Source organism: Lissotriton helveticus, chromosome 12 (assembly GCF_964261635.1).
Source record: "Lissotriton helveticus chromosome 12, aLisHel1.1, whole genome shotgun sequence".
Classification (NCBI taxonomy): domain Eukaryota; kingdom Metazoa; phylum Chordata; class Amphibia; order Caudata; family Salamandridae; genus Lissotriton; species Lissotriton helveticus.
In genome coordinates this window covers 64,309,793-64,326,725 of record NC_136073.1, presented here as the reverse complement: position 1 = coordinate 64,326,725, position 16,933 = coordinate 64,309,793, and the positions used below count along the sequence as shown (strand labels likewise).

The window sequence follows — 16,933 nt, the reverse complement described above, 5'->3', positions numbered from 1 at the left end:
TTACCCACCCCCTTTTGCTAATTATTAACCCATTAATTTATGTTATCTGGCTTTAGCACAAAAAGCAGTGTGTTTGTATCTACCATCTTCATTTAGGCCGCAAAGAATTCTCCACGAGCTAATGCCACATAAAGACGAAAAGACATAACTTAAGCACACAAAATAAGCACATGTCATTTAGTTTAACAGCCACATTTAATACTGACAAAGACAATAGACAAGGTTAGTTTATTATTTTCAACGTACTTGCAAATGCAACATTGAGCACATATATTAGTCCCTTGTGTCGTGTATATGCATTTTAAAACTAAGTTGGTTAATATTTCAACATACACTGGTTAATACGGTTATGGTTTTATGGAAGTTTAACTTTGCGAGTCAGAACAAAATATTATTCTGAACCTCGCTCCATCAACTCCCTCATCTGGTGATTTCAAAATCACCAAACTACACCCAAAATTTTCAGCAAAAATAAAAAAAAAAAACCTTGAACATGTTTTGGACAATCACAGTGTTAGTTTTTCTAAACCTTTGATTCAGCTGTTTGTTTGTAACTCTAATATTGTGACCTACGAAACTCTTCTAATTCTATTTCTTTTTCTTGCTCTTTTCTAAGCTTATAGATTCTTTTCTTCTCCCTAAGATACTTCTTTCTTTTGTGTAACATGCAACTAATTTTTAACAAAAGTATCACAAAGACTATAACTAATAAAGGACACAGTATTTTGCCTAAAATTGAACTACCAATCTCTTGAAACCAGTTTTTGATTGCTGCAAATCTTTTGCTCAAACGTTCTGAAAAATCTTCCTCTTCCAAAGGTACAATTTCTGAATGTAATTCTGTAATGTTTTTAATATACATCTCAATGTTTTGGCTCTTATCTGGAATGTATGTACAGCAATGCTGGACATGTAAAATTCCACAAACTCCTCCCTCTTTAGCTAGCAGAATGTCAAGGGTAAGACGGTTCTGCATAACCATCGATCTCATGGCAATAAGTTCAGTGTCGACTAATTGGAATCCACTAGTAGTATCAGTAGACAATCTGTCAACAATTGTAGACATTTTTCTGATTTTAACTGCATTTAGGGTTATACCCACAAAAGGTATTTCTGCACCAAAAATATCTCCCAAAATTTCTGAAAAACTTTCCCTTCTAAATCTACTCAGATGATTGCTAATTTCAAATGAACCCTTTACATTTCTGTCTACATGAAACATCTTTGGGAAAAGTAAACCAACATAACATGTCCCATACCAGTGGTCTGGGAGATTGTAGTAAGCTTTGTTTCCACAGACAAAATAAATTCCAGGGAAAATTGGATCTTTACCACCTTTAAATCCCCAACCACTTAAAATCTGATAAGTATCTTCGCATTGACTCGCACCCACAAAATAGTTGTCAAAAAGCGTGTTGTCTCTTCTAATACAAAGCTTTCCACTAACAGGTTTATCTATGTGAATAGCAACATTCTCTGTTCTAGCATTAAGCTTTTCATCCTCAATTTGCCAAAACTTGAATTTGGTTTGTTTCAGCATTTCATTTCTTTTATAAATTGCTCTTCTCTCTTCAACTAAGTTTAAGAAAGATTTCTCTTCAGTTCTCATCTTACATGTTAAATTATTTCTAAATGCATACTCATAAGTAAGTTCATTAGTTACAATGAAAAATTCCCTCATCTGTTTAGCAAGTTTATGTTTATTCAAGCTTTTATCAACTTTCAAATTTGTAAATATTTCGTGATAGTTTGAATAATAGTACTCTAGACGACCTGTTTGATAAAACAGACTAGCTATTACGCTGCAGGTGATGCCATAAGTAAGGGGAAGCATATTATATGTGACCCCCTCAGAAACAGACGCGGGTAGTTTCACACAAATGTAACAATCCTTCACATCCATAACTTTAACATATTCAGATAAAAGTCTTGAAAAAGTATTACTAGAAAAATCACCAACAGATCTATTTTGGTGGATCTCTGGTTTGTGCTCAATAACTCTGTTAGACTTGCCCACTACATCATGGTTATCTTGTTTAGGCACGGCTTTACTAGTCACATTAGTCTTATACATCTCTTAGTCAAATCCAAAAGGAAAAATGACAGCTAAAATTAACCGAACCAAAATTAACATGATTACACAAATAGAAGACATTTTGCAACATCTCCTTAAGATTGAACACCTTGAATTATTATTAGTATAAGGCATCTTTACTCTGAAACAAGAGCCTTACAAAAAAGAAAAATCAAAAATTAAAAATTTAATTTCTAAATATACACCCCCGTTTTTAATTTCTTTTTTTTTAAAAGAAAACCCTACTTTCTAACAGCTTTTCTTCCACCTTATGTCTTACATCAAATGTGTTTTTTCAGCTACCACAATTTCTTCGACCTTGTGTCACCTAACACAATTTCTTCAGCCTTATGCCAAGTACAAATTTCAACTTTATATTGGAACAAAATTAATCATTGTCACTTGTATCATCTAAATCTTCCTGACTACTGCTATCCACCTCCACCACAGGTGGGATGATAATATACGTCCACTCAGGGGACTTGTACTTCTGGTTAGGCTCTACTACTATTTTTGCTCTACTGCTAATTAGTTCTATTTTCTTTCCTGCTTTATTTTTCTTGTCTGTGTCTTCTTTCTGACTTGATATCTCATTAATCTGCTCCTTTGATCTGTTTACTAATTTAAATTTCAGATTCTCACACTCACTTGGCCAGTTATCTCCTTTTCTAAATAATTTCTTCTTTGGTTCAGTCAGGTTACGCTCTGCTCTCCAAGCTCTTTTTCTTGAACTTTTCAGTTTGGATTCATCATCACTTTCATCTGTATCGGTCTCTGAAATTTCGATTCTAAATCTAGGTACTTCTTTACTCAGCAGTTTCACTCTGTTAGGAACATCATCCTCATAACTGGTACTTCAATTATTTCCAACTTCCCAAATTCAGAACTTCCGTTCCTGCCTTCAGAGCTTCCAATCTGCTTTTCAATACTCTCCTGATTTTGAATCACCACTTGATCAGACTCTTCTTCTGCTTCTTTTTCTAGCAGATCTTCATCATCTTCAGAGTCTTGTATCACTATATCTTAGGTATTTTAATTCAACGCCTCATTCGCAATTGAATTTTCCAGATGTCGACCTTCTTGTCGATCTTCAGGATCTGGATTTCTTTCAGGTTCTTCTTCAGAATCCAAATCAGCTGTAGTATCACCTTCGTCAGGATTTTCAGGAGCTCGCACACGAATGCTGTGACTAGCATGAATCCATCTCTTCAAACCTTTGCACTTTACTGCATTAGTTGTGAAAGTATCACCTGTCTTGCCTTGTGCCACCTTGGTACTAGGCAGTTTCTTCTTCGGTGAATTTTTGTTCTCACCCAGTCTCCTGGTAACAGATCATGAGCTTGTTCCTTCTCATTGGTAATCACATCTGTTCCCACCTGATGGAACACAGAAGTCACCACGTCAGAAAGGTTCTTGCAGTACTCCAAAATGACGCTATCATTACTGCTTATGAGTTTACCAACTGGTACAAATGCTTGTCTCATGACTCTGCCCATAAGAATTTCATGGGGGCTTAAACCTGTCTTTTTATCAGGAGTACTTCTCAAAGACATCAAAAGAAGTGGAAGTGCGTCAGTCCACTTCATTCCTGTAGCTAGACACATTTTACCTATTCAATTTTTGATTGTGCCATTTACTTGCTCAACAACAACAACACCTGATGCTTCTGGTCTGTAAGCACAATGAAGCTTTTGCTTTATGTTCAGTGCTTCACAAATCAATTTTAGCAATCTGTTTTCAAAATGTGTTCCACGATCAGTCTCGAGCGTCACCGGAAATCCATACCTAGGTATGATTTCTCTTAAAAGCAATTTAGCCACAGTAACTGAATCATTGTGACGTGTTGGGAACGCTTCCACCCATCTCGAAAACAGACAGATTATCACTAAAACGTATCTCAATTTGTTATGGGGTGGCGTGTCAATGAAATCCATCTGCAATCTGGTAAAAAGACCACCCTCCCGTCCTATGGTTCCCATGCTCACAACTGTTTTTCTGTTTGGGTTGATCTGCTGGCAGTAATCACACACAAGGGGTATATAGAGTGCACAAACACAACAAAGGGAAATTCCCAAGTTTGGAAAAACTGCCCTCACTCACATACCGAAGTATGTGACATGCTTCATCATAGGGCCTGCTAAAAACGCCCTGGTGTAGCCACATCCAGGGCGGAGCATTAGGGAGGGGGAAGAAAATAATAAATTCCACGGAGCCGGACTTTATGTTGGGGCATTTGAAGAACTCTCAGTGTTGAATACTAGTGGACCATGGACTAACAACCTGAGGCTGTGGAGACGTTATATAGATGACGTCTTGGTGATATGGAGGGGCGAGAGAACATCTGTAGATCTTTTTCTGGACTGGCTCAATGCCCAGAACCCGTTCCTCCATTTCACCTCAACCGTCACTAAGACCGATCTGCCTTTTCTGGACCTAGTGATTGAACCTAGTGGTGGCACCCTGAAAACAAAGGTCTTCCATAAACCAACGGACAAGAATGCCCTTTTGGCCTTAGAAAGTTGCCATCCACGCTCCTTACGGGAGAATTTACCAGTGGGACAATTCTTCCGTATTCGGCGGAACTGCTCCGAAAAAGAGGATTTCACTGAGGAAGCGAAACATCTTACCTCGAAATTACAGCAGAGGGGGTATCCCACCCGAGTCATCAAAAAAGCACGTAAGAGAGCTTTCAATGCCAACCGCGAAACACTATTGTCTAAGAAAATGAGACCTCAGACCAAGAAGCCGGTTTTTGTATCCACCTTCAATACGGCATCACAACAGATTAAAAAATTGGTCTTGAAAAATTGGAAGATCCTCAACACAGGGGGTATGAAAATTGAGACACCCCTATTTTCCTTTAGACGCAGTCAAAACTTGAGTGATCTTTTGATACATACCAGACCGAGGGACCTGGGACCAGCAAGAGAGCCCTCTACAGTAACAGGTCTACCTAAAGTGATGGGTCACACACGTTGCGGTGCATGTAGTGTCTGCCACTTGACGAATAACTCCACTTCAATCAATCTAGGACTCCGCACTCCCTGGGAACAGAGATCACACACCAATTGTAATTCCCAGGGAGTGATCTATCTGCTAACTTGTCCATGCAAGAAAATGTATGTAGGGATGACTAGCAGAAAAGTACGAACCAGAATCACGGAGCATCGGAGTACCATAAGATGTGGAAAAAACGAATACAAAACTCACGTCCCACTTCTCTGAGAAAGGACACAGCATAGAAGACATTAGATGGACTGAGATTGAGAAAATAAAATCTAGCAGACACCAAATAGAGGATCAAAGGATACTATTGCAGCGAGAACAACGATGGGTCTACCGTCTAAGAAGCCATGAAGTGGGATTAAATGACGACATCCCTTGGCAGACACTGGGAAGACAATTATAATTAATTGATTCTTCTAATGTAGCTATGGTCACTTGGATTACCCATTCGTTTATGAAGTCTTCTCCTACATCCACTCATCTGATCTAGCGGTTGCTCCCCTGAGAAACCAACACACTTGGGACAACAGATGGCACATGACCACACAAGTATGTGATGGGTATTATCTTGAAGGATGGTCAGGGGATAGTGAATACCTACCACTAGGTGGCTACCAGGGTCTACACCACACTATTTCTGTGTTCCTCTATTACAGTAAAGGAGAAGTCTGATTTGCCCCAGTGAGCCACCATAAAGAATGTGTCATATATCAAGGGGTCTATTTGATCTATACTACCCCTGTACTATTGGGGAGGATTGTTCTGCCCGGGTGAAGCAATATTATCGTGATGGATAGATACCACACATTACTTTTTGTAAGGAATAAGTGAGATTTTGGAGATTTATAGAATAAAACTAAACGATATCACTCTTGAAACTAATGTATTCTCAGGCTCAAATGCGATTAATGATCCATAATACCAGATTTAGTTTGGCTTATAGCCAATAATTCGTTCCATCTTGAACTAACTGTGGGAAGAGCGATTTTTAAGATGGGGTCCAATCGCCATAACCCATTGTGGGTAGCCCCTTCAACGGCTCCTTGGGTTGGTAATACACCATACGCCTGAAACTCTTTTACATATTGAAATAGGTTGGTCCGCGGTCTATTGACTCCATCGAAGTCTCTAAGCCTAGATTCCAGTGTTTTTACGTTTGGCTAGCTATTCCCACAGACCCAGGAGTATGGTTGCATTGGCGGGGGACCGGAGTGATGACTACAACTACAACTCCCGAAGGTCTCACCGCAAGGTCACGCTGACGCCATGACGTCATGACGCTTGTGACGTCAGACGCTGCAGACGGAATGGACCGGTAAATACAGGAAGGGACACCGCGTCTTTCGTCTACGCGGTGTCACTCGGTCCAGATTAGCTGTGGGCAGGTCTAGCCGTACTGAACGGTAAGGTGAACGGGGGTAGTTTTGTAAAAGCGTGGCGCCTTATCTAGAATATGGTACGCCGACACTACAGACAAAAGGGATGCGGCTATTTACCACGCATGCTTTATCCCTTTCAGATTGTGTTCACTGGCAGACCTCCCGGACAGACACCAGTTCGAGTTTATGTAGTCCATAAACTCGGTAAGTCTTTTGATTGAAACTGACAAGCCTCATTTGAGGATGTTTATTATGTGCCTAAGATAATGATGGTTCACGGGTGGAGTGTACGCGGGCTCATGGGGTCCCAGGCTGGGCCGAGGGCTCGTGAATGTGTTGCTTGATTTATGATCTTATCGACTATTATACTTCTTAATTAGCAATTGAAGTTAGTCTCGTGGATGGTTTATTGGGACCATCCTAACTCAAATGACAAATGTATGAGTGGGTATGCGGAACTTAACTGAAACAACTTGCTTATTGGGAGAAAGACCCGAGTAAATTATTAATCTCTGGGTGGAATTGAGCAGTCTGTTGGGGGACGACCTCCTGTTCCCTTTTTCATTTTTCATTATTCCTCACTCTCTTCCAGTGAATGTCTTCCCCTATTTTTGGGGACATCTTCTCCACTGAATAATTGAAAGATCCAGAAGAGTACGGATCTACGAGACCTACTCCATTCGGGAAAACCCAGTGACCGAATTACGGCATGGGTAACTAGTGGATTTGACTGCGACAGTCCTGAGGAAGACCGAAGTGACCTTTCGGGGCATAAGGAAAACGGTCGAAACATGTTGACTCGAGCAGTGGTAGGAGGGAAGTCTTGAGGAACCTCATTTTCTCAATAAGACATTTTCCCATCCTCTTTAATTTTTAATCCTGATAAGGGTACCATAATTGGGTTTAATAAAGTATTTCTTTCTATTGGCACCCCTAATCAGTTTTAACACTCATCCTTACTGCACTATTTTTCGTCACACTCTAATCAGATCCACAAGGTGTTTATTTGCACGTCATATTACTCATGCTTGTTGTTCGTTGTACGTATTTACTGATTGTGTTGTACGTCTTGTAACGTGGAATTTATTATTTTCTTCCCCCTCCCTAATGCTCTGCCCTGGATGTGGCTACACCAGGGCGTTTGTAGCCGGCCCTATGATGAAGCATGTCACATACTTCGGTATGTGAGTGAGGGCAGTTTTTCCAAACTTGGGAATTTCCCATTGTTGTGTTTGTGCACTCTATATACCCCTTGTGTGTGATTACAGTTACCGTAGGGGGTCTGGGGTATTGGAGTATAAACTAATTTGGCCCTCTCCCCTTTTGTGTGTGATCTGCTGGCAGATCAAGCATCTCTGACAAAAAGATCCTGCAATTAGTCTGAACTTTGGATTGTACCATGTTTGCCTAAACAACCTAATCATTGAATCCCTTCCAATATGTTCTGGACCATGATACATTCGAGCCATGTCAGCAATCATGCTATTTGGCATAACTGGTCTGTCATCTTTGAAAACCTAAATCTCATCTTCTTCTCACTGTCTTCAACCTGCTTTTAACCATGTGTCTTTTTCCTCATCATCTGCCTCATCCTGTAAATCTTTTACTCCTTGCCATGTCTCAACTACAGATGTTAGCATAAGTGAGTTCAAAACATGTTCATTGTCTTTTTCCCGATTGATGGACATATTATTCTTTGCACAGAACCTAGCAATTTCATCAGCATAGTTATTGCCCTTTGTCATATAATCCTCTCCCTTTTTGTGCGCTGTACATTTCACAACAGCGATTTTCTCTGGTAGCTGAATTCCGTCGATCAGCCTTTTTATCAGTTTTGCATTTCTTATGGGAGTTCCCACAGTAGTTAAATAACCTCTTTGAGACCAGAGCTGGCCATAGTCATGGACTACGCCATTTCCATACTGACTATCAGTCACTATGGTAATCTTTAACTCTTTTGCTCTTTCACATGCACAAATCAAAGCAATCAATCCTGCTACTTGAGCTGAACGAATTCCTTTGAGACAGGAGGCTTCCACAACATCTGCAACTGTGCAGACAGAGTATGCTGCTCTCAGAACACCTTCATCCGTTCTCAAGCATGAACCATCAACAAAATAAACAAAATCTGATTCAGCTAATGGGACATCTTTAATGTCCTGCCTAGGTTTGGTGCAATATTCTAAAACATCCAAGCATTCATGATCAATATTATTCTCATTCCTGATTTCTGTTACAGTACCATCAGGCAGTAATGTGGAAGGATTTAAATTCACACATCTCGCTATCGAAACGTTATCTGATCCCAGAATAACTTTTTCATATTTTGTTAACCTGTTACTTGTCAAGTGCTGTGTTTTGCTTCTGGTGAAGAGAATTTCAACTGAATGGGGTACATACACTTATACAGGAAATCCAATTATTATTCCTTCACTTTGTTCAAGGCTTACACTAGTTGCAGCTACTGCTTTTAAGCAACCTGGTAATGCTTTCGCAACAGGATCAAGAACTGCTGAGAAATAGGCTATTGGCTTTCTCAATTTTCCATGTCTTTGAATCAGAACTGATAATGCACATCCTTCCCTTTCACTGCAATATAGCTCAAATTCCTTCTCATAATCTGGCATACCCAATGCTGGAGCTTCACACAAACTTTTCTGTAACCGCTCAAAAGCTTCTAACTCAGTATCTGTTAGGGTAATTGGGTCTTTTAAGTCTGCTTTTGTCAGTCTCTGCAGTGGTTTTGCAATTACTGAAAATCCACTAATCCATTGGCGACAATAACCTACCATTCCTAGAAACATTCTGACCTGTCTCTGTGTTTTTGGAGGTTGCATTCCCTGAATCATTTTAATTCTCTCAATTGTCACTTGCCTGATTCCTTTTGCAATTCTATGACCAAGATATTTCACTTCTTGTTTGCAAAACTGCAATTTTGCAGGAGACACTGTATGTCCCTCATCTGCCAAATGATTTAAGAGAGTAATGGTATCCGTTACACAGTTATCTCATGTTTTTGCTGCCACAAGGAGGTCATCTATGTATTGCACTAATGTTGACTTCCCAGGTAAATCCAGATTTTCCAAGGATTTCTTTAGCAACTGATTAAAAATAGATGGACTCTCTGTATAACCTTGAGGGATACAACACCATGCTAGGATACTGTCCTGGAACCCCTACGCGGAAACATTTGTTGGCTTTCTGGATGAAATGGAACAGTAAAGAATGCATTACAAAGGTCTATGACCGTATACCATTCTGCATCGTGCGGAATCTGATAAAGAATTACCGCTGGGTTTGGTACAACTGGGCAACATGGACCAACTATCTGATTAACCTTTCTCAGGTCTTGAACAATCCTGAAAGTTCCGTAAGGCTTTTTAATTCCCATAATCGGTGAATTGCATGGACTGCTCTCAATTTCTTTTAGAACACCTTGTTTTATGAATTTGTCAATTACAGGTATAACACCTTCAATAGTTTCTGCCTTCATCTTATACTGAGGAATGATTGGAAAATCTACTCCTTGCTTTACTGTAATTTTAACTGGGTCAACATTTTTCATCAAACCCATTTCACTTCCTGAGAGATCCCAAATGTTAGCATTGACTGTCTCTTTTAATTCTTCAGGTAGATCATTTTTATCAAATACAGGAAATAATTTATTTTCCTCTGCCTCAACCATTAGCATTGTTAATCAGTACAGCCCATCCTCTTCTTGTGTTTGAAGCTCTATACCATCCGGTGAGCAATATATTTTGAAATTCATCTTGCAGAGGATGTCCCTTCCTAACAGGTTTACAGTACTGCTGTTACAGACTACAAATCTATGCTTGTCTTTAAATTTGCCAATTTCAACCTTAACTGGTACTGTTAAATCTGGTTTAATTTGTTGATTAGCTACGCCAACTACTTGGATGGTGTCACCAGAGAGAGGCAGGTTTTCTATTTCCACTGATCTAACAGTAGAACGGGTAGCACCAGTGTCCACTAGAAAAGTGATTTCTACATCAAGGTATGCAAAACAGTCAGTGCCCGATAAAATTTCATTAAGAGAAAGAAAAACATCATTGTAGGACCTTGGAATAAATAAAAAATTTAAAAATGTTTATTCCATTTAGCGACACCACAAATTGAAAAGTGCGTAGAGAATACTGGGACAGGTCTATTACTCCGAAGCCTTCAGGATTTTTTTTGAAAGCAAAAACATTGCCCAGTAGTGATATGAAATCCTTCTGGAATAAGGTATGCGGCATGACAAAAACACTGTAAATATGTGCATAATATACCTAAGCAAGGGATCAACAGCATTGGACAATAAGTCCAAGGGAAAGGTAAACAACGTTAGTTTTGTTATAAGTGTAGGTATGTGGAGGTATAGTGATCAATATGTTTATTAGAGTGATGTTATGTATATAATATGCTATAGAAACGAGATCCACATAATGTGCAGTATTTTTATGTATTAAGAGGAACTAGTGCATAGAAGAAAGCAGCACATGATAAACAAGGGGTGTAATTGCAAGTAGGAGATAAAGAGATGATTTCGACAAAAGTGAGATGTATGTTGAATCTGCAACAAACAGAGAATGGTAACTCTGTGTTTTTAAATTCATTTAGAATCAGTCCTGAAGAAGGTCTACTACCAGCATACCGAAACGCCGCGTCGACTTTGTTGATTCTTTTGTGTTTTAACTGTAATTTTTAATAAATGTATGACATGTTTTTAATATTGTGATAATGAAAAATTGTTTTTGTATCAGAATAAATCGTAACAGAGTTTTTACCAAACGCATAGTGTGGGGATTATCTCTCTTTTGCATTTAATTTTTATTTTTCAATGTTTGAATCTTGGTTTCCATCAAACACAGTAGTATTTGAAATATAGCTTTGCAGTTCCAGTTTGAACATATTTTGATAAGTTTAACACTAAACCTTGTACCTTTGCCTTTCCCGCCCAATTGGTGGCATGCTGTCCTTTAGATAACAGGTCTTCTCGAGTGAATACACATTGAAATTGGACACTCTGAATTGTCCATTTTCCGTGGGGACATTTTTTCTTGAAAAACTAACTTTCCCGCCAGTCCCCTATAAGTCTGTGTGGGGTCCTCCTTCATTTTTATAAAATTGAAAGTTAAGTCGGGCATCATTGTTTTGTCTCGATGAATTTCTGTTAAATCTGAATAAAATGTTTTAGCTACTTTCTGAATTTCTGCATTTAATGGAATAGTTAAAGCTGAGAGTCTAACTTCTCTTTGATCAAATACTGGTTGAACGGGTCCAATCGTTACTGGTACCGTTACTGCTTCCATGCTTTTAGTTAACTGCTGTATTAATTAATCTTTTGTTCGAAAATATTCTGAAGTATTTGGCATTTCCCCACATCCTTCTGTTCTCATTATATTTCTTGGGGTTTCATTTCTGCGAACTGGGGTTTCAGCATAATTTCTGTTTTCACCAGATATACTGGAACTAGATCTTGTTTCTACTCTTTCAGGAGTTTTTGCATTATTCGGGTATAATCTGGGTGATGCCTCATCAATAATTTCTCTAGGAGGAGCACTTGGAGTAGTTCCTGGAGGAACCATCGGGGAAGACCATGTACAAGCTGGTTGATAAGGAGTCTGTTTCTGTTTTGTAATATACATTTCTTCTAAAACTGGATCTTCTAATTCACTTTCTTCAGCATTATTATTTTTCTTTTGGGCATTGTTTTGACTAGTTGCCTCACCAAATCTTGCTGGATACAAAATATCACATGCACTACGTCTCCATCGACGCATTCTATCCTCATGAGTTTCCCGATTAATGTCTAATCTGGTACCTTTTGTTATACCTCTGTTCTCTCGTTCTAATTCAAACATCTCATCCTCCCATTCAGCTAAAGCCTCAAATTGTGTAGGTCCAGGCTTTGGTTCAAGAGTCATCATTTTATCTCTTAAATTTTTCATAACCTTAATGTTCAACGATCCATCTTCCGGCCCTGCTAAAACACCATCATTCTTGGTATAATCCATCCAATTTTCAAACCAAAGGCAAGTATGACAACCATATTCACCTTGCATATAAGCTGCAGGTGTTTTGTACTTATGAAGTAACTTTCCACCTCGCATTTCAATTTTCTTGTCAGATTTCAATTTATTTTTCAATTTATGAAACCATGAAAGCTTCTGTTTCTGTTTAATGTAATAATAATCCATGTTTTAAACTGTTTCCCTTGCTTCAGTAAAGATCGTAACAAGGAAGTTGGTATTCCGCTGCACCAGCCAATCCGTGCGCGAAATTCATTAACAAGCCAATCAGGTTAAGCTACGTCACCACCTTGCTCTACCAATAGAAACACTGCTTTCAGGATGAACCAATCAGCTGTCAGCTCGTCGTGGTCACGTGAACCAATCAGTACGCTTGCTGTGACGTATGTTAGCTAATCACAGCGCGGACCCTGTGACGTACACTGCCGCTGCAGCTTCTCGTCTCTCGCTCCTTGAGCTCACCCCTCCTTTACAAAACATTTTCACAGCGCCATTTTAACAAAACTTTTCAATGGAATTCAGTTAATAACTCCAGAAAAACAAACCATTTGTCTGTTTCGCTAAAAAAAAGTGATAGCTTTTACAGTCACTCAAGTATTCTTTTGCGTGAAATAGACAACGCTATTTTCACAGAATATTTAAATTAGTTGATAAAGTAAGGCTACTCTACCCTTCTGACAGGTAATAACGAACTCGTTTCTCTCTGAATGCACATATAGTAACAGTTCAAAGTTAGACTCGATCGTATATTACAAAATCATTTACGCACCTTCAAACGGTAGAAACCCTAACCATATATACATGAATCTTGGTAGGACTTTAACCAACCATAGAAATCCTCTCTTGCCAGTAAGATAGACAACACTTCCTTACCCTTCACTCAAGCTTGGATAAATTCTACTACTCTTTTCACAGTGAGTTTTAAAACAAGCTCCAAGTCCCTATACTCGAAAGCTACAATTTCGTAGACAATCCTCACTATACATTTTACCAAGCACACCTAGAATCCCTAAACTTGTGCTGTACGACCACAACACTAGTGATATATGACAATACCACTATTTTGAAACAGAACAAATGCACTGTGCAACTTCACCTGTTACACTACTCTTGCCGGCACAACTAGGAATTTTCACACTGCTGGAAAAAACCTTTCGACTACAAATAACAACTGAACAAACTCAACAAACTTAACATGTGTTAAACATCGATCCTATGTAATTACAATGCAGCATGACAGTTACCATAGCAACCGTAACTCTGCTACCAAGGAATTGATCCAGTGCCCCTATAGAAAATCTGTCTCAACAACGCTACCCAACACCATAATACTCACCATTAATCATAAATCACTCACAAGGCCCATAAACCAACATGACAAATTTTGGGCAACAGAATCATGTGACCTAATTAATCTGAACTATTCACAAACTATTTACATATTTATTTATATAACTGCAGTTTATCATTTCTTACCATGATTTTTCAAACATATATCATTTAATTAAGTCACTAAGGCAAATGGATCAGCTAATGATAACTAGACCATGAATAAACAAGACCAGCTTGCCGTTTCAAAATCCAATTTAATTAACTTTATTAATCATAGAAAGAGCATTTTCTTTAATAGATCATTATTTTTTATTAGCAAAGTAAGCAGCATTTAATGAGGAATGAGCAATTAGACTGACATTTCAAAAGCATATTCAGAAAACATGAATATTAATAACAGTTTCCATTCCCTATAGCTAATTCCCTGGTTATTCTCACCACACCTAGAAAGGAAAAATCAATTATCTCTGCTGTACTTACGTGAGCAAGAAGTCCAACAGCATGTCACGTCATTCGGGACCCGGAAAGAGAGGAGCACCCTCCTGCCCGGGGGACCAAATTTTATACCTTTTCTGTCTAGCTAATCTCACTAAATTGTACAATTTTCTTCGCCATCCAGTGTCCTTATTGGTTGACTTATTGTCTGCTCATGTGATGTCATCACCATTTTCAATCCAAAGTTGAGCTTTTCTAAAACTCCATTGTCCTTTCACTCACGTGACTTTTGGCTTCCTCAAAAGTGAAACATTTCTTTCAAGATACAGTCCTCGACTTCCTAACCTTGGCAATGTCGCCTGACTTCCTGCCCTTGAGCCATCTTCACTGAAAGCATGTTCTGCACAGTTAATAGTCTGTATTTTCCTGTCAAAATCAACAACGTGGTAAAAGTTTCCACTGCTGTGCAAATACCAGGCTCCACTCTGGACAGGTTTCACGACTACTGCCATTTCTTTTCAGGCCTTAGGCCTCTCTTCCAAAACTATTATTTAAACAAACACAAGACATCAACTAATTAGAGAATTGAGACCCATTCTGTTACCCACCCCCTTTTGCTAATTATTAACCCATTAATTTATGTTATCTGGCTTTAGCACAAAAAACAGCGCGTTTATATCTACCATCTTCATTAAGGCCGCAAAGAATTTTCCACGAGCTAATGCCACATAAAGACGAAAAGACATAACATAAGCACACAAAATAAGCACATGTCATTTAGTTTAACAGCCGCATTTAATACTGACAAAGACCATAGACAAGGTTAGTTTATTATTTTCAACGTACTTGCAAATGCAACATTGAGCACATATATTAGTCCCTTGTGTCGTGTATATGCATTTTAAAACTAAGTTGGTTAATATTTCAACATACACTGGTTAATACGGTTATGGTTTTATGGAAGTTTAACTTTGCGAATCAGAACAAAATATTATTCTGAACCTCGCTCCATCACACCTTAGAGTTGGGATTGTGAGAAATCCAGGAGAGGCTAACAACGTTTCCAATGGAGAGTTCAGCCTGTGGGTTCAGTAAAAACAAAATGCAGCGGTCAGACAGTTAACAAAGAGTCAGCCAACCCATTCCTGGTACCAGATGTAGTATTGGGGTGAGCTGACAGACTGGAGACAGTAAGAGTGCTTTTAAAAAGTTTACTCCATACGTCCAAGAGAAAGGACCCACGGTGAAGTATCCAGATGCTCAGAAGAAGGTTCAGAGGATACTGACATTTCTCCTGGCAACCAGACCAGGATTCCAAGTAGAATGTGGAAAATACCATGACATGGTATGAATCTAAGAATTTTACAGTAACTAATGCAAAGACCATACATAACTTTTGACAGTAACCATAGATGCACATAAGCATAAAGAACACTACACACTCCCAGGACACAATCTGTGATACGGCCAGGATTGAAACGTGCTTCTGCGAGCACTGATAAACTAAACTAAAAATCACACTGCGGATCAATAGATAATATTGCCCTTGAATACTCCGAATTCTTTGAACTCCATAAAACTGTCCAAACTCTCCTTTGTGTACCTCCTACCCCACCTCTCCCTATTTGGCTGCTAATCTGTATGATACAGATAAAATAATACATACACCAGGATTGTCTAAAGGCCATCAGCGCATAAGAAAAACAGTGATGAATTTTTAAAAGCAGGTACATGGAAATGTTTTTTAATCTGCCCTGTGGATCACGTTTGAACTGCAGAGCTAGCGCTGTTCAAAAATTGTCTGTGGTGCTGCACTATTTTGAAGCAAGAATAATAACTTTTGGGGGCAGCCAAAGGTCAGAAACCTGTTTCAAAGTTTATGAAGCTCCTTTCAAAAGATGAGCTCAGAGGAATGTAGGACAGGGGGTAGAGATCCTATGACCTCTATCTATTGAATGTGCATGGCCAAAAAGGTTAGGTCGGGGGTATTGGGCAAATGTTATGGTGGTGCTGAAACCGTTTTTGAGGGGGGAGGGATCTGGGTGTAGTACATTGCTGAAACAGCCGATTTAGGAGGGAAGAGGCATTGTGACACGCCCCAAGCTTTACCTCTCTTGAGTCATGTGCTATGTTTCCTCTGTTGAGTGCAGCAGGGGCCATGTCACACAACAGGCACTTTGTCGCCTTCACAACATGCTACCGCTTGTGGTACCATTTTTCAGTAGAGTGGCATTTGTTTTCACAAGAAAATGACCCATTTCGGTGGTTGGTCGTCTGTGGTAAAGGGTTAGGTGCAGGGCCTGCCCACACATGAAGGCTGTGCTTAGTGGGGTATTGGCTGTCCTTGGAGGGTTGGGCCCAGAGCCTGGCCTGAGCTCCGTCATGTGGTCAATGCATCGCTGCACATGGCCAAAGGCCTTGATTAGCAGGGGGATTTCCACCCAAGGGGGCTGGGTGCATCTATCACTGATAACATCTTCCAATCAAAATGAGAGTGTGCTATACTCTTCTCTAACTGGTTAGTATTCAGGAAGCTACACCTAGACCCAGTTTTCTATCAGCTCTGAAATGCTAATGGGCATAACCTTTGGCAACATGCAGAACATGAAGCATATCTGTGAAATCACCTACATTTAGTAGATATTAGAACTGTTTCTAGTGGTATTCAGGTGTGT

The 16,933-nt window shown here is 39.3% G+C and overlaps 1 protein-coding gene across 3 annotated transcripts in view; it reads left to right on the top strand.

The window, feature by feature from the left end:
- The window catches only part of LOC144799022 (alpha-2,8-sialyltransferase 8F-like), a 654,797-nt gene that overhangs the window by 156,514 nt on the left and 481,350 nt on the right, over positions 1–16,933 (top strand). The gene's annotated exons all lie outside the window — the stretch shown is intronic.